Below are 17787 nucleotides of genomic sequence, written 5' to 3'. Positions count from 1 at the left end.
GCTTTCAACAGTCAGGTGGTCAAAACCAGCGACTGTAAAGCAGGATGGAAAATTGGCCCTTGGGACAGTAGATCCTCCCTGAAAGGCAGTCTCCAAGGATGTCAGTGACCAGCCGCACCAGGTCGGTGTACCAAGACTGACGAGGCCAGTCCGGGACCACTAGAATGACTGGAATCCCTTCGGCCTCGATAGTGTGCAAAACCTACGGCAGAAGCTTGAGAGGAGGGAAGGCATAGATTAGAGGACACTGGCCCCACGGGGTCACCAGAGCATCTGTGGCGTACGCCAGAGGATCCTGTGACCTTGCCACAAACCTCAGTACCTTTCTGTTGAGCCAGAATGGCAACAGATCCACCTTGGGGGTGCCCCACCGGAGACATATCTGATGAAACATGTCTGAATGAAGGAACCACTCCTCTTGGTCCAGTGCCTGCTGACTGAGATAGTCTGCTTGCCAGTTTTCCACTCCTGGAATGTGTACGGTGGGGATGGCAGGAACGAAGCATTCTACCCTCTGGATAATGCCAGCTACCTACAGGGCTGCCAACATACTCTTTGTTCCAAAAAAAAGAAAAATGTGTAGCGCTAAAAACTGAGTAAATGTCCGACAACATAAAAAGTCCAATTGAACCAGCAATAAGGTGCATAGAATAATGATAAGAAAAATCAAATCATGAAAGATGGTGGCAAATGATGTGACCAAGTTGTGCAGCAAATCCCTCCACCAATAACGGTATAAATAAGATTGCGCTCACCAAATGGAAAGGACCCCAAATACCTTATGGCAAAGAGGTCAAACAGGCTTGAAGGAAATATTGTAGTGTCTCCACAGGATTCACCGTCCGCGATGAGCAACGTGCCAATCACTGATGACGAGGATCAGACGGAGACTCCACTTCCCCAAAAGATGGTACATCAAAAAGACAAAAGGAGCAGCACATAGCATAATATTGCTAAAAATAAATGTGAAAAACTCATAGTGCAGCTAATCCCTACACCAGTGAAGGTATAAAAAAGATTGCGCTCACCGAATGAATAGGACTCCAAATACCATATAGCATAGGAATCAAACCAAGCTTGAAAGAAGTGATGGAGTGTCCCCACAAGATTCACCGACCACGTTGGACAGCGTGTAGATCCCCAATAGATGAGAGCAATCACAAAATCCACTTCCACAATGGGGGGTGTATCAAAAAAGAAAAATGGGGGACATATAGCGTAATATTGCTAAAACAATTTATTTCTAAAAACGGCTGATACACTTACAAACATCCATGACAGAAAAGCGTCATGGAAAAAGGCACGTATGCCGAAACATGTTAAGAGGACTCAGTCAGCACAGCTGTTTTATATACTCTACACGCTTTTCTGTCATGGATGTTTGTAAATGTATCAGCCGTTTTTAGAAATTTTAGTAGTTACCATCAGGCCCAGCACCCGCATGGAAGTCAGGAGGGAAGACCGTCTGCTGGACAGCAGGAGATGAATCACAGCATGAAACTTCTGGAGTTTGTCCAGAGGAAGGAACACTCTGGCTAGAGCAGAGTCCGGAGTGAGACCCAGGTAATCCAATTTTCTGGATGGATTCATAGCAGACTTCTGGTAATTTAAAAGCCAACCAAACTCCTTCAGGATCTGTATAGTGATCTACATGCCATCCATCAAGGCAGCAGAGAACTCACAAGAGGAGGTCATCCAGATAGTCCAGTAATGCAACCCCCCGCTGATGTAGCAACGCCAGAACCGGTGCCAACACTTTGGTGAAGACCACGAAGAGTGGAGGCGAGACCAAAGGGTAACGACACGAACTGATAACAGCAAAATGGAGGAATCGCTGGTGTCAGACACATATTGGAATGTGCAGATAAGCATCCTTGATGTCGATAGAGGCAACAAAATCCCCCTGATATAGGGATGCCATCACCGTGCGAATGGACTCCATTCTGAACTTCTGTACCTGCAAAAGCAGTTCAGGGCCTTGAGGTCCAGAATCGGACGTACCTTGCCCTACTGCTTTATGACCGTGAACAAGTTTCAATAAAAACCCTGAAACCGTCCCGATACCAGAACTGGAACAATCACACCCTGAAGCAGCAGGTCTTGCACCGCCCCAAAGAGAGCTTGCAATTGGTCCGGGGACAGACGCACATTGAAAGAGAAGAACCTTTCCGGAGGGCAATAACGAAGCTCTATCTTGTAACTGGACAGTATCACTTTGTGGACTCACTTGTCATTTAACAAGGAGGTCCACAGGCCCAGAAACCAGCAAAGACATCCCCCCACCCCAGGCATATGTGAGGGTAAACCTTCATGCTGAAGGAGCCTTGTCCACGGGTGTAGAGAATCCCATTCTCGGCTTTCCAGACAAGGGCTGTTTGGAGCCTCCCAAGGACTTGGAAGGTTTAGAGCCCTTGTCAGTGGACCCTGAAGGATGAAAAACCTTATTGTGAGCCAAGAAAGACGATGAGGTTCTGTACTTTTCACAGACTGTGGAAGAATGGTAATCTTCCCCCCTGTGAGACTCTTAATGATGCGATCCAGGGTAGCCCCGCACAGGCGATCATCCTGAAAAGGTAAATCAGTCCGGGTTTTTTTTAGAAGTCTGATCCGCAGACCAACATTTAAGCCACAATACATGCCTAAGTACCACTACTGAAACAGGCAGCCTAGAAATCAGGGGAGCCGCATCCAAAGAGGCTTCGCAGACAAACTGCAGCCCCTGGACCAACTGGTCTGTCAATTCAGCAAAGGCAGGGGGAAACTGCTCACCTTCTAGGTAATGACACAAAAGTTTAGCCCACTCAGTCAGAGTTTGCGACACCAAGGCAATGGTAAAGACCGGCCTAAGCGCTGGACCAGCAACAGTGAACATATTGCGGGCCACAGACTCTGCCTTCCTATCAGCCGGATCTTTAAAAGCCAGAGAATCCTCTCCTGGAATCATGGTTGCCTTGTTCAACCTGGAAACCAGGGGGTCAACCACTGGTGGAACAGTCCACTTCTTGAGGAGGAACTCCTCAAAGGGGTGCCTTACCGCAAAGGGTTTAGGAACCACAAAGGGAAGTTTAACCACTTGCCGACTGCCTAACGCCGATCTACGTCGGCAGTCAGCCCCTCACAGGCAAAGTGACGTAGGGCTACGTCACTAGCTTGTGAGGGTCTAGGGAGCGAGCGCGCGCCCCCAGAGGCGCGCTCCCGCTCCCGCGTGGTCACGGACCCCCCCGCGCGTGTGACCAGCGGACCCGATGTCCGCCGGTCACTCGGCGATCGGCGGGGGAGAGGGAGAATGTCAGGCAGCTTGTGTAAACAAGCTGCCTGTCATTCTCCTCGCTGTAAAGACACTGATCACTCGGATCTAGTATGTAGATCCGTTGATCAGTGTCCTTACAGCTCAAGCCACAGCCAATCACAGTAGAAAGCACGCCCCTAGGGATACACACAGCCCCTCCCTTCCAAATAAAGTTAACCCCTTCACAACCAGTGTATTTTTACAGTAACAGTGCATATGTATAGCACTGATTACTGTAGAAATGTCACTGGTAACCCCAAAAGTGTCACAAATGTCAGTCAAGGGTCCGATCTGTCCGCCCCAATGTCGCAGTACCGCAAAAAAAATCGCAGATCGCCGCCATTATGCGTTAAAAAAAAAAACAACAAAAATGACAAAAATCTTTCCCTTTGTTAGTAAACGCGATAACTTTTGCGCAAACCAATCAAAATACGCTTTTTGCGAATTTTATTTACCAAACATATGTAGCATAAAACAAATTGGCCGAAAATTTAAAAAAATTTTGATTTTTACTTTTTTTTGGGGGGGAATTTCATATAAAAAAATGTGAAAAATATTGTTATTTTTGCAAAATTGACGCTCTTTTTTTGTTTATAGCGCGTGATCAAAAAATCGCACAGGTGATCAAATACCACCAAAAGAAAGCTCTGTTTGTGGGAAAAAAAGGACGTCAAATTCGTTTAGGTACAGCGTCGCACGACCGCGCAATTGTCCGTTAAAGTCACGCAGTGCCGAATCGCAAAATACCCCCTGGTCAGGAAGGGGGTAAAATCTTCCGGGGCTTAAGTGGTTAATACGCTACCATCTTTTGTGACAAATCTGTCAAAATAGAAGGGATAAGGAAACACTTTTGCCGCACAAGATGGCTTGTGATTGCCAAAGAGGACCGGCACCTCCGCCGCAGCTGAAATGGGGGCTGTTGGCCAGGAGGAATGCTGAGACTCAGGCTGAGACCCGGTCGTATGCAACCTCGCTGGACGTTTAATTTGCAAGCCAGCCCCCGTCTAATAGGGCTGTGTCACTGCCGACCTAGCACAGAGCTGTGGTCTGTGCACGCTTGCTGGCCAGACTGGGCCAGGACCAGAGAACCATGCAGGGTTTACTCCTGACTATGCAGAAAAAAAACTGAAGACCTATAGCAGACAGGGGGAGTATACACTCTAGGACTGCCCACAGGCATAGCAAAGTATTTTTTCTGCCTAGTGTCCTACTCCTGTAGGGGGCAATATAATCCTATAGTTCTGAATAATGGAGAAGCTGTGTCTGTCAATGAATGAAAGAGAAATACTGATGGTTGGCAACACTGCATCTGACCACCATCAGCATTGTGGGTTTACTTTTTTCTCAATACAATGCAGCATTTATAAACAAGTGTATAGCATTACTGTACGTGGCATGAAGGAAGACTGACAGGCAATTTTACATTGTGTATTATGACAGCTATATCTCCAAGTTCTGGAACTGCCATGGAAACAGTGTATGATTTTCGATCTCAGAATATGTCAGTGTAATTTGTAAAAACCACAAACAGCCAACACATTTGTATTGTGACACTTGCTTGTGACATTGTGATCAGGATAAATTAACCTAAACCAACAAAATACACAGCTCCTTAGTCACTGCATAGCTACAGGGCTCTGTGTACCTTTATGCCTTTAAATCCAGGGAAATGTAAATGCAGTAAAGGAAACTATTTATAGCTTTTCCTCCTTGAAACCAAGAACACAAATGAAACAATGCTAGAAGCAATTGAATAAACAGCAGTGCCATAATTTGGATGGCTCCCTCCTGTTAGCAGACCCACGGTGTAAATTGCTCTATCCAGGCTGATGTTGATAGCTCAGATTTCATCATTTTTCTAGCTCAAAATAATAGCAGAAATCTTACTGGTTGCTTGGGAAATTTGCAAATGTTGGTTCCCTCTAGTATGAAAACTCAACTCTCTGCTATTTTTTTACTCCCCCATGTATATAAAAAAAAAAAAAAGCAGCTCTGGCTGCAATACTCATCCACCCCATTTTTTTTCCTCCAAACACGACGAGTCCCCCTTCTCAAGAAGGCACATGTACAGTTATGCCAATGAACATCTAAATGATTCAGAGAAGGATTGGGAGAAGGTGCTGTGGTCAGATGGAGACCAAAATTGAGCTCTTTGGCATTAACTCGACTCCCCATGTTTGGAATATAACCCTAAGAACACCATCCCTACATTCAAGCATGGAGGTGGAAACATGATGCTTTAGGGCTGTTTCCCTGCTAAAGGTACAGGTAGACTTTGCCACATTGAGGGGCCAATGTTATGTGGCCATAAAATCTTGGATGAAAACCTTCTTCCCTCGGCAGGAAACACTAAAGATAGGTCGTGGATGGGTCTTCCAGCATGACAATGACCAAAAACTTGCTGCCAAGACAACAAAGGAGTGGCTCAAGAAGCATATTAGGGTCATGGAGTGGCCTGGTCAGTCTCCAGACTTTATTTCTATAGGAAGTTTTTTGGAGGGAGCTGAAACTTGGAGTTGCCAAAAGACAGCCAAGAAACCTCAAGGATTTGCTGAAGATCTGTAAAGAAGAGTGGACAAAAATCCCTCCTGAGATGTGTGCAAACCTGGTCTCCAACTACATGGAACGTCTTACCTTTGTGCTTGCCAACAAGAATTTCTCCACCAAGTCAAGTTTTGCTTAGGGATCACATTTTTTTATTTTACTCAATTTATAGCATTTGTTTTATGCGTTTTTTTCTGGATTTTTGGTTGATATTCTGTCTCTATAATTTGAATTCACCTACAGTAAAAATGATAGAACCTTCAAATCTTTGTAAGTGCGCAAACTTACAAAATCTACAGGGGGTCAAATAATTATTTTCCCCACTGTATATGTAACTGCTTAATGCAAGTTTGGCTGCTTTAAAGCAGTGGGAGAAAGCATTACTATCTAGATGTTTCTACCTCTTGATTTACATTGCTGGCTAAAATGTGAAAGACATTGCAAGGAAACTATTTAATTGAATACTTCTTACGTCTACTGAAACATATTGCTGTGTGAGGGAGGTTGATTGAGGCTAGAACTGTTGGATCACTGTGTCATGATACACTCTATGATATAAGCCTCATCCTCTCCTCTGGACCACAGGAGCGGACACTTATAACCCACAACTCCAGGTATTGGATTGCATGGCATCTTGCATGTGGCTTTATACAGTGTGAGGGAGTTTGAGTGGGACAATTTATGAAGCCTTCTCTATCTGGCTGTAGATTGCAAATATATATAACATTTAGCCCCCACTCCTCCTCTGGACCAGATAATTTAGTACATGATCAGACACTTCCGGGTCTGGAACTCGCATGTGCGCCACCGGCAATCCCGCTCCCACTGTGATTAGACACAGCAGAAGCTGATCTGCGGAAGCTGATGTCCGCCAGCACCCGTCGATCATTAGGCAGAGAGCCAGAATTGCAGATTGTCATTCTGTCAGTCGGAAAGGCATTGATCCTGTGTGCCTACTTAGATCCATTCCCTAGTAAAAGCACCTCCCACACAGTGCTCAAACACTGGTTAGGCACACAGTTAACCCTTTGATCACCCCTGATGTTTAACCCCTTCCCAGCCATTGTCATTAGTACAGTGACAGTGTATATTTTTAGTACTGATCACTGTATTAGTATCACTGTTCCCCAAAAAGTGTCTTTTAGTGTCCCGACTGTCCGCCGCAATATCGCAGTCCTGCTATAAGTCACTGATTGCCGCCATTAATAGTAAACAATAAATAAATAAATAAATAAAAATATCCCATAGTTCGTAGAAGCTTTAACTTTTATGCCAACTAATCAATCAATATATGCCTTTTGGATTTTTTTTTTCTTTACCAAAAATATGTAGCAGAATAAATTTGGAGTACATTAATGAAGAAATTAGATTTTTCTTTTTTTTTTTTATTGGATATGTTTTATAGCAGAAAGTAAAAAAAAAATATATATATATATATATATATATATATATTTTTTTTTTTTTTTCAAAATTATCTGTCTTTTTTTATAGTGCAAAAAAAAAAACGCAAAGGTGGTCAAATACAACCAAAAGAAAGCTCTATTTGTAGGAAAAAAAGACATAAATTTTATTTGGGTACAGCGTCATGCGACCACACAATTGTCAGTTAAAGTAACGCAGTGCCGTATCGCAAAAAAATGGCCTGGTCATTCAGGGGGATAAATCTTCCAGAGGGAAAGTGGGTAGTCTTGTATATACCCTTTAATGCTGGGTGGTATGTTAACTTTGATGTACAACTACAGCATATTACATTAAAAATCTAGATGGTCTCGTATGTGCCTTTTAAAAACTTAGAGTAACAAAGACTCGGTTCTTACAATTACCCGATGTAAGTTGTGAGAAGTATTATTAGAAATCTAAAAATAATTTTCATTATCAGAAGGAACGACTGCTCTGGAAAAAGTAAGGTCAGTGTAATAGCTTTGCTTACATCGGTTTTCTTTGACGACAGAAGTAAATTGCACCACTCCTCCATGGTTACCATGACAACAGAACTAGAGGCTAAGCCTGTCTGATGCTCTGATCATAGGTTTACTTTTTGTAAATATTTCACAATCTTTGACATGCTCCAAATTGGATAAAATTCTGTTTTTTTAGGGAAATGCCTCACAAGTTGTACCCATTGATTTTAAAACAATCTTTTTATATCGGTATGAGACTGGTGATGGGAAGCACATTAAAAGACAGAGAAATACCAATAGACTCTTTTCTGTAAATATCACAGACAAGTCTGGCTACTACAGTTTATGTGTGAAGGCATGAATAACGGGAGCAGTGTGATGAAAGCACGATGTCTATAAAATATATCTGCAGCGTAGTAATAGGATCCTTTATACAGAAGACTATGTGTGTAATAATCAGCCTAAAACATTCTATACTGGAACATTTTTAAAGAGACTGTGGCTTTTTTATTATAGCTGTTAGCAGTTTTGAAGTGCTGCCACCTAGTGGCGCCTGCTCATAGCTGCAGAAGCTTTGAATCATCTGCTACAACCAGAAAGGCAGTGTTCCAACAATTTCCACACTTTACTTTAATAGGCTGCTTGTTGGCCAATAGGAACAGCCATTTAGAAGGTCCAACATTCATATGTAGCAAAAGTGAATGCTTGCTGGGTGCTTGCATGTTGTCCGTTTTCATTTAAAAGCATGTGTTCACTATTTACTAAACCTAAAAACGTACAAGTCACACGCACAGATGGTTCACCATTGGATAAAGCATACCAAAACAAAACTGCACCAATGGTAAATTTGACTATCTTCTGAACAACACCTGTAAACCTATTGTTGTCCTACCAGATCTTTGGAGTCCTGTTTTGCAGAAAGAAGACTACTGAGGACTGGTAGGACCACACTGCCACCACTCCATTAACATGGTGTAACCCTGAAACGCATCAGAGGTGATACTGGCACATGCAAAAGCACACTGTAGGTTACTGTAGGGGGTTTGTTTATCACACTCAACTCACTCTGGCTGTCAGTACTGCTTAGTTTGGTATCCAAGAGGATGCCTCTTTTTGACCAGTGTATGGAAAGGGTCCCCGAAGATTCAGATAGGAGGACTGTCTTCAATACATGCAGTCTATGAGCCTGTGTGCTTGGAACTCTATGGAAGTGCAATGAATGCATTTGATTTTAACTATTGTAATAATTCTATGAACTGCAGTTTGGTGATTGTGTGTATTATCTACAACTGGAAACTCTTGTTTCCAGATTTTGAACTACTTAAAGCGGAGTTCCGGCCACAAAAAAAATGTTTCAATGAACATACCCCCGGGACAGTCAGGGCTAGTGCATTCCACAATGGCTAGCCTCTGATCTGTCCCGGTTCGCACTTACCTTTTAGAAGAAATACTTACTTCTAAAATTTCTTCTCCAGCGCTGCCATCTCAGGTGTGGGCAGCTTGAAGCCAGCGCGATCCTCTTCCGCGTCCTCTTCGGTCCCACGATGCACTGCGCTGGCCCGCCGTCACTTCCGGGTCTGCAGCGTCATCCCTGCACAGCTTCTGGGCATGCCCAGAAGCTGTTTAGTAAGGTATGACGTGCCTGCGCCGGAACTGACGTCGGGGCCGGTGCAGGCGCATTGATTCCTGGGAGCGATGACGTTCAGCTCCAAGGAATCATTGCAAAGCGGAAGTGACGGCGCGGGCCGTGCGGCCGAGGGAGGAAGTGGAAGAGAGGTGAGTATTTTCTTTCTGCAATTACAAGGTAAGTAAAAAAAAAAATACTAACTACCCATTTCTTTTTCAGGTGAGCTAGAGCAAGCGGATGGCCCAAAATCGACTATGTCGATTTTGTGGCCGGAACTCCGCTTTAACCACTTGAAGATCAAGCCTTTTCTGGCACTTTTTGTTTACAAGTTTAAATCCATATTTTTTACTAGAAAATTACTTAGAACCCCTAAACATTATGCATCTTAATAAATTAGAATATCATCAAAAAGTCAATTTATTTCAGTAATTCAAGTCACTCATATATTTTATATTGATGTGTTACACACAAAGTGATATATTTCAAGCATTTCTTTCTTTTAATTTTGATGATGATGGCCTACAGCTAGTGAAAACCCAAAATTCTGTATCTCAGAAAATTAGAATTTTATATAAGACCAAAAAAAAAAAAGGATTTTAAATACAAAAATGTTGGCTTACTTAAAAGTATGTCCATGTACAGTATAGTATGCTCTCAATACTTGGTTGGGGCTCCTTTTGCATTAAATACTGCATCAATGCGACGATTAGCCTGTGGCACTGCTGAGGTGTTATTGAAGCCCAGGTTGCTTGATAGTGGCCTGCAGCTCGTCTGCGTTGTTGGGTCTGGTGTCTCTCATCTTTCTCTTGACAATACCCTACAGATTCTCTATGGCAGGGGTCTTCAAACTATGGCCCTCCAGTTGTTCAGGAACTACAATTCCCATCATGCCTAGTCATGTCTGTGAATATCAGTGTTTTACAATGCCTCATGGGATGTGTAGTTCTGCAACAGCTGGAGGGTCATAGTTTGAGGATCCCTGCTCTATGGGGTTTAGGTCAGGCAAGTTTGCTGACCAATCAAACACAGTGATACCATGATCAATAAACCAGGCTTTGGTACTTTTGGCAGTGTGGGCAGGTGCCATGTCCTGCTGGAAAATGAAATCAGCATCTCCATAAAGCTGGTAAGCAGAGGGAAGCATGAAGTGCTCTAGAATTTCCTGGTAGAGGGCTTTGCTGACACAGTGGATCAATACCAGCGGATGACATGGCTCCCCAAATCATCATTGACTGTGGAAACTTCCCTCTGGACCTCATGCAACTTGGATTCTGTGCCTCTCCACTCTTCCTTCAGACCCTGGGACCTTGATTTCCAAGTGAAATGCAAAAGTTTCCACAATCTGTGATAATTTGGGGAGCAATGTCATATATTTTTTTTAGCAGAGACCCTAGAGAATAAAATGGCAATCATTGCAATATTTTATGTTTCACAGTATTTGCGCAGCAGGCTTTCAAATGCAATTTTTAGGAAAGATACATTTTAATATATTTAAAAAACAACAAAACACGTTTAGCCCAATTTTTTTTTTTTTGTATAATGTGAAAGATGATGTTATGCTGAGTAGCTAGATACCTAACATGTCATGCTTTAAAATTGCACACGCTCGTGGAATAGCGACAAGCTACAGTATTTACAAAATCTCCATAGGCGACACTTTAAAGAACTCTGAGATAGGCAAAAAAAAAAAAATCCCCCATAATACACTCCTCTACACAAAACACTAAACAGTTAATACATTTGTGAAATACCTTACCATTCCTTACCATTGAAGAGAAAAGTCTAACGGAATTTCCAGGAAGTCATCTCTCTAATTCAAAAAATAACAACATCGATTCTTCCAAGGAGGAGGTGTTACAGCAATGATTACATCGTATCCTCTCCCCTCCCTTTACAGGAAGAAGAACTACATTTCCCATGAATCTCTGGGAAGCGCAGTGAATCGGGAGGGTACACTAGGTCTGTACATCTTAAAAGTTAATTCACTTACTTCAAGATAAATCACGCCCCTCATTCTCCAGCCACACTACTCAGCACAACATAGACAGTGAGGAGACATTATTATTATTTCAGGTACTTATATAGTGCTGTCAATTTACGCAGCGCTCGACATATACATTCACATCAGTCCTTGCCCTCAAGGGGCGTACAATCTAAGGTCCCTAACTCACATTCATACATACATAGTAGGGCCAATTTTATACAGGATCCAATTAACCTACCAGCATGTCTTTGGAGTGTGGGAGGAAACCGGAGTACCCGGAGGTAACCCACGCAGGCACAGGGAGAACATGCAAACTCCAGGTAGTGTTGTGGTTGGGATTCGAACCAGCGACCCTCTTGCTGCTAGGTGAAAATGCTAACCACTACACCACTGTGCCGCCCAATTCTTAGAAACGTAAAACATGCATGTGCTGGAGCTGCCATTTTCCCATGTCATCTCACCCCTTCCAGCCACAACAGCAAATAAACATATTGCCCTTACTTGTTTTATGTAATCATTACTGAACTGTAGATACATGCCCATAATTATATATTATACCCACTATACCCTGCTGTAATTCAGTATTACTTTTTTAAAAAATGTCCATGCCTTATTCTCCTTTTGATGTGTATTACATGTGAAATCACCTGTCACTGGAATTATAGAACTTGAAGCTAATCTGCATGGCAAATATCTATAAGAGGGGTTTCCACCATCCCTGGTAAGTTTCATGTTTTATGTCTTATTGTCAGTTTGATGTGTATTATATGTGACGTTACACATCACAGAGACCGGTATTGTGGTGATATTGAAGTTTATTGAGATTATCATACATTAGAGGGCACCAACAATATTGTTAAGTTATTGATTAGTAAGTTAGTGCTGCACTTTTTTTTTTGCTTTTTATGGTGTAGGAACACATAATAGTGCATCGCAGCAAGCCTTTTACTGCCACTTTTTTTATCATACTTCCAGTAGTTTATTGTAAATAGTAACGCAGTGATTACCTATTACACTAAAGATCTGCATTTGGTACAAGTAAAGATCGGCATGTGGCACAAGTAAAGATCGGCATGTGGCACAGGTAAAGATCGGCAGTGGTACAAGTAACGATCGGCATGTGGCACAAGTAAAGATCGGCATGTGGCAAAAGTAAAGATCGGCATGTAGCACAAGTAAAGATCGGCATGTGGCACAAGTAAAGATCGGCATGTGGCACAAGTAAAGATCGGCAGTGGTACAAGTAAAGATTGGCAGTGGTACAAGTAAAGATCGTCAGTGGTACAAGTAAAGATCGGCAGTGGTACAAGTAAAGATCGACATGTGGCACAAGTAAAGATCGGCATGTGGCACAAGTAAAGATCGGCATGTGGCACAAGTAAAGATCGGCAGTGGCACAGGTAAAGATCAGCAGTGGCACAAGTAAAGATCGGCATGTGGTACAAGTAAAGATCGGCAGTGGCACAGGTAAAGATCGGCAGTGGCACAGGTAAAGATTGGCAGTGGCACAGGTAAAGATTGGCAGTGGTACAAGTAAAGATCGGCAGTGGCACAGGTAAAGATCGGCAGTGGCACAGGTAAAGATTGGCAGTGGTACAAGTAAAGATCCGCATGTGGCACAAGTAAAGATCGGCATGTGGCACAGGTAAAGATCGGCAGTGGCACAAGTAAAGATCGGCATGTGGCACAGGTAAAGATCGGCAGTGGCACAAGTAAAGATCGGCATGTGGCACAAGTAAAGATCGGCATGTGGCACAAGTAAAGATCGGCATGTGGCACAAGTAAAGTTCGGCATGTGAAAAAAAAAAAAAAAAAAAGCGCATCGCTTTCTTACTAATCAATAACTTAACAGTAATGGTGGAACCATTTAATGCATGGAAATCTCAATAAATCTCAATATTACCACAATACTGGTAATTTATAAATGTGAAAAAGATTTCTGCGCTATCCCTGTGTTTTAACCACCTATTACTCAACTCTTTATACTATAGGAAGCAGCTAGCATCACTATGCATCCAACTACCTGTACAAAATGCAATAAATATATATAGTCACAAAAAAGTGCAGTGTTCTCCTTCAATAAAGTGCATTCAAATTATAGTGCATAAATAAATATCTGAAAACAGCGTAAAAATCATCTATATATAATAAATGAATTAATAACGTGAGTCCATCTTTTCTTTTAAATATATAAACAATCCATTAATAAATGATTCAATGTCCGTGGAAAAAAAGGTTGCAGTCCCATACACCAGAAACTCTTCAGTAATTGCCTCTGATCACCACAGTGCCCTTCACCCCACCTATGGGTGTTTACTCACTTGCTTGATTGGACCTCACTAATTAAAGGAGGTCTATATGTGCTTTGCAGTGTTATAAGTGGCACCGCTCCCACTGGCTGTGCACTCCAAATCTTTGGCGCTCAGCATCTCTCAGCGTGGTTTTAATCATATAGGAGGCAAGAGGAAAGAACCATAGTGCAAATCGCTAATAAAGTATTTATTTCCATATAAAAATCCACTCACATTTCAGAAATAAAAAAAACAGTATTTCACAATACAATCCTCTGCATCCACAGCTCCACCTAGTCCCAGCCTGATTACGTCACCGCCCACCTCACACGTTGCACCCAATGGGCTTTCTCAAAGGTTCAGGCCTGGACTGTGTGTGTATATATATATATATATATATATATATATATATATATATACACACACATATCATATATACACACACATATTCACAGAATATATTTGCATTCACCTGCTTATCTGGACTTGTCCAGAGTGAACTTGCAGGAGGGGGAGGATCTGTGCATACAGGATCACACAGCCTTTTTACACAATGCAGAGGATTAATCAGAGATGTATAGTAACGAAGTAGAACTACTTAAGTACTGTACTTAAGTACCGAAATGCGGTATCTGTACTTTCCTAGAGTAGAATTTTTTTCTCCTACTTCTACTTTTACTTCACTACATTTTTTCGATGATTTCGATACTTCTACTCAAGTATTTTTTTTTTGTGCTGCATAGTTACTCGTTACAATTATAAAAATTACCACTGCCAGAACAGTAGATGGCAGGTTGCATAAAGCTCAAAAAAATTTGTTTAATGTCATTTGTAAATCAGCGCATATAATAAAAGCTGCTATACCAAATCTTTCCAATAAAAAGAAAATATGAAACAAACAAATAAATGGTGCTACAGCGCTTAAAGTGCACCAAGAAACTACTAACAAACACAGGTTAATCATTTGAATAAATCATTTGAAATAATAAAAACAATATGATGTTCAAACTTTTGACTTCTTTCTTTAATAACTACATAACACAGTACTTGTACTTCTACTTTCAGTACTTGAGTAGACATTTTTTTTCAAAACTACTGGTACTTTTTACTTTTAGTACTTAAGTAGCAATTTTTTTGAAAAAACTACTTGCAATACTTAAGTAAAAAAAATGTTGAATACTTTAGTACTTCTACTTAAGTAACTTTTTCTGCGAGCACTTCCACTTCTACTCAAGTCACTTTTTGATCGAGCACTTGTACTTTTACTCAAGTAGAAATTTCGAGTACTTTATACAAGTCTGGGATTAATCATATAATTTAACAAAAGCCTAGTAATGGAAGAAAAAGGAGTGATACCCTAACCGTATACTACACCATGTGAAATAGTAATATTCATCCTAACTGCATATTTGAGCCCAATGAACGACAGGAGAAGGAGGAGAATCCCCATCATTCACAGTGCTGTAAGCAGCACTATATGCTGGTTCATACCATATTGTCGGTGAGTAGGGATCCAGGAGGGGAGCACTGAGTGACACTGCATTCACTTGCATATGTATCAAGCACTGGTACTTTGAAAGCACAGAAGGACTATCTACCAATTCAAGCACTGCCACTTTGCAAGCACTAAAAGACTATTTATTTATGCACTGAACTTTAATTTTGATGAATTGATCATATATTATTTATGTACCGCACTTTATGGAATATTTTAGAAGTATTTATAGAGATAAGATCTAGTAAACAGCTATGATTTTAAACCATTATACCAACAGTTCAAGAGGTCATTACCTTTGTAATCAGCAACAGCTCTTTCTACTTAGTTGTAACTGCATTCACACTGAGAATTGTTTCCTTAGCGTGGGTATACATACACACACTTATTATGAATATCTTTGATGTGATTCATGTTGCAGAGTGATTAGTGTATATATTAATACTGTAACAAAACATGACATTTATTTCTGCAATCTCTCGTGTTTATACAGTGAGACCTGTGTATTTCATTATCCTCTGTGTGTCCCGAGGAAGCGGATCAGCGAAACGTGTTGATGCACAGGGGCTCACTTATCCGAAATTATCCATAATGACTATATGTTCAAAGTATTATGTCCATTAGCCATATTTTCTACATATATAAACACATGTTTTTAGATGACACTGTTCTACATTGCATCTGGAAAGTATTCACAGCGCTTCACTTTTTCCACATTTCGTTATGTTACAGCCTTAATCCAAAGTAGATTAAATTCATTATTTTCCTTAAAATTCTTTAAACAATACCCCATAATGACAACTTGAAAGAAATGTGTTTAATAACTTTGCAAATTTATTTAAAAAAAAAATGAAATAAATTACATGTACATAAGTATACACAGCCTTTGCTCAATATTTTGGTGAAGCACCTTTGGCACCAATTTACAGCCTCAAGTCTTTTTTGAGTATGATGCTACAAGCTTGGCACACCTATTTTGGGTTTCTCTCATTCTTCTTTGCAGGACCTCTCAAGCTCCCTCAGGTTGGATGGGGAGCGTCGGTGCACAGCCATTTTCAAAAATCACTAGAGATGTTTATTCTGTTTCAAGTCTGGGCTTTGGCTGGGCCACTCAAGGACATTCACAGAGTTGTCCTGTAGCCACTCCTTTGTTATCTTGGCTGTGTGCTTAAAGTTGTTGTCCTGTTGAAGATGATCCTTCGCTTCTGTCAGAGGTCAAGAGCACTCTGGAGCTGGGTTTTCATCAAGGATGTCTCTGTAGATTTCTGCATTTATCTTTCCTTCGATCCTAACTAGTCTCCCACTCCCTTCCACTAAAAAACATCCCCACAGCATGATGCTGCCACCACCATGCTTGACTGTAGGGATGGTATTGGCGAGGCGATGAGCAGTGCCTGGTTTCCTCCAGGCATGATGCTTGCCATTCAGGCCAAAAGGTTAAATCTTTGTTTCATCAGACCAGAGAATTTGGTTTCTCATAGTCTGGGAGTCCTTTAGGTGCCTTTCGGCAAACTCCAGACGGGCTGTCATGTGCCTTACTGAGGAGTGTCTTCTGTCTGGCCACTCTACCATACAGGCCTGATTGGTGGAGTGCTGCAGAGATGGTTGTTCTTCTAGAAGTTTCTCCTCTCTCCACAGAGAAACGCTGGAGTCCTGTCAGAGTGACCATCGGGTTCTTGGTCACCTCCCTGACTAAGGTGTACGTTTATGAAAGGGTAACTCCAAACAGAAGTTCTGGCGCTAATCCAAAATTGGAAGATCCTGAAATGTCCTTTCACAGAGAATGCACAATAGCATGTAAGAAAAATGTCTGTAGCAACACTGTTCGACCAAACCCAAACACAGGACTGCATATAAGAAGATTTGGAGAAAATGAGGGATGGCGCTCAGATATGCATAATGCTGATGAATAACCCCAATGGAGACTCAGATGGACAGTCTTATGAAGATTTATTGCATAGATCCACAATGGTTAAAACAATGTAATAAAATAATATGAACAGTCCTACCAATCCTTGAAGACTCTGTGCCTCCTCACTGATTACCGCAGGGATCCCTGGTGTATTCCTGGGAACCTGGTGGTTGGTAAAAAAGAGTATGGCTGGCAGATGGAAAAACGGTTCGGGTCAGAAGCGGGGGGGTTCAAACGGTCCGGTATACGGCCGTGTTCCTAGACCGGAGCCTCTGCGTTAAGCTCCCTCGGCGCCTGCCGTGAGCACCGGGAGGCGCACACTGATGACGTCACCGCGCAAGACCGGAAGTCCGTAGATGGTCAGCCGAAGAGTCACCCGGAAGCCAAGGAGAGCGGAGGACTGGATACATTCACTTCTGTGGAGCCTCCCGATTGCCACAACGACATGTTTCGCTACAATTGTAGCTTTGTCAGGTCTTACATGTCAGACCATCTACGGACTTCCGGTCTTGCGCGGTGACGTCATCAGCGTGCGCCTCCCGGTGCTCACGGCAGGCACCGAGGGAGCTTAACGCAGAGGCTCCGGTCTAGGAACACGGCCATATACCGGACCGTTTGAGCCCTCCCGCTTCTGACCCGAACCGTTTTTCCATCTGCCAGCCATACTCTTTTTTACCAACCACCAGGTCCCCAGGAATACACCAGGGATCCCTGCGGTAATCAGTGAGGAGGCACAGAGTCTTC

This window comes from Pelophylax lessonae, assembly GCF_965119305.1.
Source record: "Pelophylax lessonae genome assembly, chromosome: 4".
NCBI classification, from domain to species: Eukaryota; Metazoa; Chordata; class Amphibia; order Anura; family Ranidae; genus Pelophylax; species Pelophylax lessonae.
This window is presented reverse-complemented; position numbering follows the sequence as displayed.